Below are 7255 nucleotides of genomic sequence, written 5' to 3' on the forward strand. Positions count from 1 at the left end.
ATAGATTCAATTAGGCGTTCCAGTAGCCCTTCAAGGTGTTTACGTTGGGTGGTTTCTGCTTTTCTAAACTTCTTACCCTCTTCAGAAATGAAAAGATTAGCGAAGTATTCCACCCATATTCTGCTTCTTGAGTCCCAATTTTTACTTATGACTTCCCCATAAATTGGGAAATGAGTATGGTTATGGACCCATTGCAAATCAAAACTAACATTTTTCATACACCCACTTTTTGAATCAGGTATAGAAAATGTGTTATTATTTCTGTCAAAAAAGCTCAGCAGCAGCTCAAGTGTGGACCGATCAGGCACAGGAGCCCTAAATAAAATATAGTGCTGAAATATAGAACCGCAGTATGCATCTCTATGCCACTGACGAATCTTTGGGGCAATGCGCTTCATGAATTCCCAATAGGCCCCGATATTGGCGTTAGCCTTAGTGATTCTCCTGCACCTGTTAGAGCAACTTTTTCCCTGCAAATGAATTTTGAATTTGTAAGTTCAATAAGACCTATGAACTCATATTAGACCTAACACTAACGGGAAGAAATTAGAGCTAACGCGCATGTTCAATAGAACTAACATTGGACACAACTAGAACTAACATTGGTCTCAAACTAGAACTAACGTTGGACTCAAACTAGAACTAACATTAGACTTCAACTAGAACTAACATTGGTCTCAAACTAGAACTAACAATATTGGGGTAAAACCTAGCCATTGCCGTTGCCGAATACTGAATAACATAACATTTACTGTTTTTTTGAGGGGGGTTTGTTGGTACGACCATCCATTGCCGTTCTTCTTTTCTGGGCTCGCCATTGTATTGCCTCCTTTTGCATTTCGATTAGGGTTTGCATAGCTTCCTCCGCACTACCAACCGCAGAAGAACCGTCTTTGCCCTTCGACTCGGCTCGATGAACGACCTCGTAGTCGTTACTGGATCCTTCCCTGGATGACATTTTCCCGGCGAAAACCCTAGAATTGTTGAAATCCTTACAGGAATTAGAAAGATGAAGAGTTTTTGAGGCGCCAAGGTGGAAGAGAGAGAAAGAGAGGGAGAGTACCTGAAAAGGAATGGGGCGCATTAACCGCGCTCAGTCCCATCAGAAGGGCAAGATTGTAACTTCCGCTAGGCTTTTTTAGAAAAAAGACACTTCGGGGCCTCGTCACAAATATTATGCGTATTTGGGGCTATTCCACAAAGGGAAATATACAAGGGGGCTAGTCACACAAAGTTTCCACTTTTGGGGCCTGGACACATTTTTTCCAAAAGATAATACAGGAAATTCCACATCATATATCTCCAAAAATGTCATATCAACTCCTTATACTATCCTTAGTGGGGGTAAAACAGATATCGACACATTCTTGTATCTAAGTTGAGAAATACTTTCACAATGGATCATATCGATGATGTCAATATTCACCTACACTTAGGTTATTTATTGAATCATCCTTCTCTAGAATACTTCAACGCATCGCACCCTCGAGCTGACTAGTAAAATAGATATGTCAAAGCATCACACTCCCGTGCAGACCAATAAGTAGATATACAAGTTCATTGCACTCCCGTGCGGACCAATAACTAAGTATGTCAATTCATCAAACTCCCGTGCGGATCGGTAACTAAGTATAATAACTTATTGTATAACCATGCGGACCGATAGTTAGGTATATCAACCTCTGCGCATCTTCGTGCGGACCGATAGATTGGTATTTCAACCTCTGAGTATCTCCATACGGACTGATAGATAGGTATATTAACCTCTGCGCATCTCCATGTGGAACGATAAGTAGGATATCAACCTCTCGTATCTCCATGCGGACTGATAAAGAAGTATAGTCCATCTGTGGTCACATTGCAGGACCCGACTAAAGCACTCAGAGTATAGTCTATCTGTGGTCTCATTACGAGACCTGACTAACCCCACCCAACCGATCATAATTATAATATATATAATAATAGCCATTACTATTAATGATTGTAACCTATTTTGATACCCCAAACAATGTAATCATAAGTACTAAATCCCTGTACGTATACTCCTCGAACTATGCGTGAATATCAACTCACGTCTTGCACAAAAATGTTCACCAAATGAACACACAAGCAAAAGGTTCAATCTCACAAAAACCGACCTGATCAGTCGACCGACAACCTCATCGGTTGACTTATAGGGTCGCTTACAAAACAACAGGGCAAACATGAGCCTGTCAGTCAACTGAGTTAGTCAACTGATGCTTGTCGTTAGTCGACTGATGACCTCTCGTTAGTCGACTGATAGCAACTTTAGTCGACTGAACAGGCCGAAAATGCATAATTTGTTCTTCTTTATGTTTTCTTCAAAAACTCGGGTTTTTATCAGATTATATGAATAAAACTTGATTTCAATTTCATGTATACTTAACCAGGAGTTTGTTTAAACAAGATGAATCACATGAACATAGAGATCTATGGTTTAACATGCAAATCAACCTAATTCTTATTTATTTCGACTATCTAAAGCATATAAATCATATTAAACTATAATTAACTCATTAAAATAAATTCTAATGATCATGATCATGTTACTACCATAAACAGTAAGAAAATAAAATAGATCTAACATTGTTTTAGATTTATCATCAAAAATCTCTTCTTTTTCACATCAGCTTGAGCTTAAACATGTAAAATATTGATTTAAACATCTTAAATTATTTATTAACTAAGGGTGCAGGTTTGGGTAAAGATAAGCTTGCATTAATATCATGTACATGCCTCTGAAATAAATAGTAAACAATCCACGAGTGTAAACAACCCGTTCTCCCTTACCACACGTCGATGATATTGCCATCGTGTCAGTATTTTGCTTCACAAAGCTCTCAAAATTCATAAGAAAAAGATCTAGGATTTTTGAGGGGAGAGGGTGACTGATATGGATCAGAGATATCATCAAAGAGAAGAATTTTCATAAAAAACACAGGTATTTATTGAGGCAAACCCGAAACAAAACTCATTTGACCCGAACCAGGAAACCTAGTCTGACTGAGAAAATCACATTCAATATTTTGGTTCTAACTTTCTCATCCGATCTCAGAATGAAGTGATTTAAGATTTGTTGGAAAATTGTTGAAGAGACCTACAACTTTTATCTTTTGAGTTTTTCTAGATTCCAACTTCATCATTGTGTAAAACATATAAACTCTTAATTAGTCATTTTTCCATATTTCAGTCTCGTGTATATAGTGCATGATTTTACTCCTATATTCACATATATACATTGAATTGATCTCAAATCAATTCCTAACATACTCAAACATTAATAAATGCTATTTATCACCACATAACATATTCATTATTATTTATCAACATATTTTCAAATTCATGGGGTTTTACAATGTCGAGTCTAAAAATTCAATGGTTCGATCAGTTGAGTTATTTGATTCAAATGCTCTTGCTAGGATAAAACTTACAAACTTTTAAATTCATGAAACTCATCCTTAAGAAGAACCACACCCATCTCAAGATATTCCACAATATTCAACTCAAGCACCTCCCTCAACACCCCAAACACCTCCTATATCGCAAGTAGATCCTACACCATCTTATTTCTTTGATGCACAATACAACACTCTTTCTGCCCGTATCCTTAATCTAGAAACTAGTCAACAAGAAATTTTGGATAATCAACAAGACATAATGAAGATGTTGCATGAAATGAATCTCAAGATGGATCCATACTTCCATGGACCTCCGCCTCCTCCAGGCCCTTCTTATTAGAGAGCATGCATTCCATTTTCACTATGTACTAGTTTGTTTTCATGCTTAGTATTAGTTTGTTTCAAACTTTATGTAGTAATTTGCTTTCAAACAATTGCATGTTTTCATGCTTAGTATTAGTTTGTTTCAAACTTTATGTAGTAATTTGCTTTCAAACAATTGCACTATATAATTTCGTACTGTGTGTATTTAATGAATTATGTTTTATATGTTGTGTTTAACTAGAGTATTTTCTTATAATGTGAGATAAAAAAATTTTTAAACGCAGATTGTGACGATGGAAGTTATCGGAATATTGATCTTTATAGCAAGTCTTTGCCTACCTATTTGGATGGGTGAATTCATGGATTATGTTCACAATTTGAATGATTTATTTGAAGTTTTAGCTCATGAAGATAAAATTCTTGCATGCCTAGAATAATGTTTATTTCTTTTCGTTAATGACAAAGGGGGAGATATACTATGATGCATATGATTGATACATGAGATTCTAATATGCATTAATGCAGGGGGATTCTAATATGCTTTGATGCAGTGGGGGTAAGTCTTGGATATCATAAGATTCATAATATTTTTATTTTATGTGATATAATATTACTAACTCTTACTAGTGCTTAATTTGTTTGTCATCATCAAAATGGAGGAGAATGTTGGATATATTGACCCCAAGATATAATTTTAATGATAACAATTTATTTACTATGTGTATTATATATACACTAACATATAAATGCAGATAACAAAATATAAACATCCAATATGCTCAAGATATGTGAACTAAGTGCAGAGATGAGTTCAAGGCAACAAGACAAGCAAAGAAGAATATGTGCGTAAATTATCAAATTGTATTTTACATTTTCTTTGTTTAGATTCTTGTAAAAGCCTTGATCAGTCACACCACATACATGCAGAAAGTATTTAGAACACATTAACACATACTTAGTGTGTGGTTAACTATAGAAATTCCCTAAGTTAACTACTAGAGTTTATAGATATAGAATGTGTCTCAAAATTAACATATTAAATATCTCATATCATAGTATCAGTAGTCGACTAATCCCTTTAGTAGTCAACTATAGAATCCTCAGTCAAATATCCAGAAACTTTATATTTACAGAGTAGTCGACTACTCTCCTTAATAGTCGACTACTCATTATCAGTTTCAACTTACAGAAACTTATGTTTTACAATATTAATGTCTTTAGTAGTTGACTACTAACTTGTTTCTTGACTTCACGGAGTCTAAATAGACTTAGGGTAGTCGACTACTAAGCCTTGTAGTCGACTACCAAGACAGTTTTTCTAACTGTTCTAAATTTGAATTAGTGATCGTTTATAGCCATTTGTAAATATTAATTTAGTTTAAAATTTGAATATTTCTAAGGCTTTAAATAGGTCAGAACATTAGAATTTGATGAGTGACATAGTACATACAAGATTCGAATTTTGATCAAATTGATTCTCTCTTGATACAAATTCTCATTCAAATTGTCAAGAAAAGAAAATTCTGAGATTGTCTTTGTTCTCCATCATTACTAGAAATTGTTTAGGCAATTTTTCAGAGAGTTTAAATTCCTAAGCCACTGCTGCATTTCACTTTCACATCAAAGCTTATAGGGATTTGTACATTTCTTCAAAGAAGGTTTCTCTTGGGTTTGAGAGAAGATCTCTTGGTATATAGAGATTGGTGTTGTAATTTGTACGGACTTGCAAATTGGTCAGTATTTAGTTTGTGCTTCCACAGATCCTACATATTTCACTGTATCTTGAAGATTTTATTTTATTATTTCTTATGGAATATCTTGAAGATTTTACGGAAAGAATTAAAAATTTAATGTATAGTGCTATACCTGAGAACTTTGGAAAAAAATATATTATTTGGTCCTTTACAGGCCCAATCTGGAAAATGCGTAAGATGCGAATAAATACAACGTATTTGTAGACAAAGACATAAAAGAAATACCACTTTAAGATATATTAATCATTCCAATAAAAAATCAATTACTTAACAATTCTATAATCACCCAAACGAACAAAAATATAACCAGCCAACTTTGCCTGCAAATACGTTGTGTCCCCCACACACTCACATAGAGGGTGTTTGGAAAAACTTATTCTTAAAAGCTTTAAGTTATGTTGGCTTTTAATTGCTTTTAACTTTTATGATAAAAATATTATAAAAATTATTTGGGTAGAATAATAATTTGTTCTGTCAAACTTTGCTTATACATGTGAGCTTATATGCTAGTATTTTAAAAGTTGAGGTAGACTAGCTTTTAAAAATAACACTTATAAGCTAACTTATTTATTATTTTACCAAACGGGTAGAAATAAAAAAGCTAGCTTAAAAGCTAATTTGACTAAAAAATAAGCCTCCCCAAACCCTCTCTAACTCTTTAAAATTTTGATTAATTTTACATAATCCCCTAAATTTTGTGATCTCGCAAAACGCTCATAAACTCAGAACATTCCCACCAACCCCCAATATATCACTTACAAATAACTAAAATTTTCTAGAGAGAAAAAAAATTGAACTTTATCATTTATCATTTTACAAAGAACATGCGCTTTCTTTTAACTTTTGGGTTTTTTACTCTTAATAAAATTTTAGCTATTTGTGAATTGGGGGTCTGATGAGAAAAACCTAAAGTTCACGAAAGGTTGTCAGACACCCCAAAGTTGGTTAGAGGAGATAAACAAAGTTAAGATGAGTTATGTACAATACTCCCAAAATTTAGAGGGTTGTGTGAAATTATCCATTAAAAATACCCCAAAACCCAGTCTTACACGCACCATACATTTTGCATCCAGTTTTACAACCATAACACCACCTTTTAACCCATCGCTCTATAATTTTTTAAGGAATCAAAAGATTCAGTTACATCGCATCAGTAAGAAGTTGAGTACAGATATGGCTTGGACCAACCTAACAAAGAATCACAAAAGGATGTGCATTTATATTTGCAAGCAATGTGAGCTAACTTCTAAGCGCAAAATATATTGGCGGATAATCTTCGAACACGGCTAACGAAAAGAAATAGGAAAACATTTAAATAGTGGCCAACAATTCCCAAGAGTGCTCGAAATGGAATTAATTAGAACCAAGTCTAAGCAGTCAGATTCAATCATATTATATATATATATATATATATATATAGCCCTCCATCGTCGAGTTTGGCCACATGAAGTCCAGTGAGGAGCCCAAAAGCTTCGTCCATGAGGGGGATTGAGGGTCATGCCTGGAGAACGTAAACTTGAGTATACTTCAACGAGAGTGAGGGTTGAGCGTATATTATATATGAAGCTTGTTTGTAAAAATTGTGCTGCATCTTGCTTTCCAAGTGAACCAGAGAATGATGGATATATGTGAAGAGTAAGGGTAGCTAGGGAGTGAGTAGGCGTATTAAATATCGGGGGTCTGATGAGAAAAGTCTGAAGTTCACAAAGGGTTTTTAAGACACCGCAAAGTTCGTTAGAGGAGATAATCAGAATTTAG

Source organism: Asparagus officinalis, chromosome 2 (genome assembly GCF_001876935.1).
Source record: "Asparagus officinalis chromosome 2, Aspof.V1, whole genome shotgun sequence".
NCBI lineage: Eukaryota > Viridiplantae > Streptophyta > Magnoliopsida > Asparagales > Asparagaceae > Asparagus > Asparagus officinalis.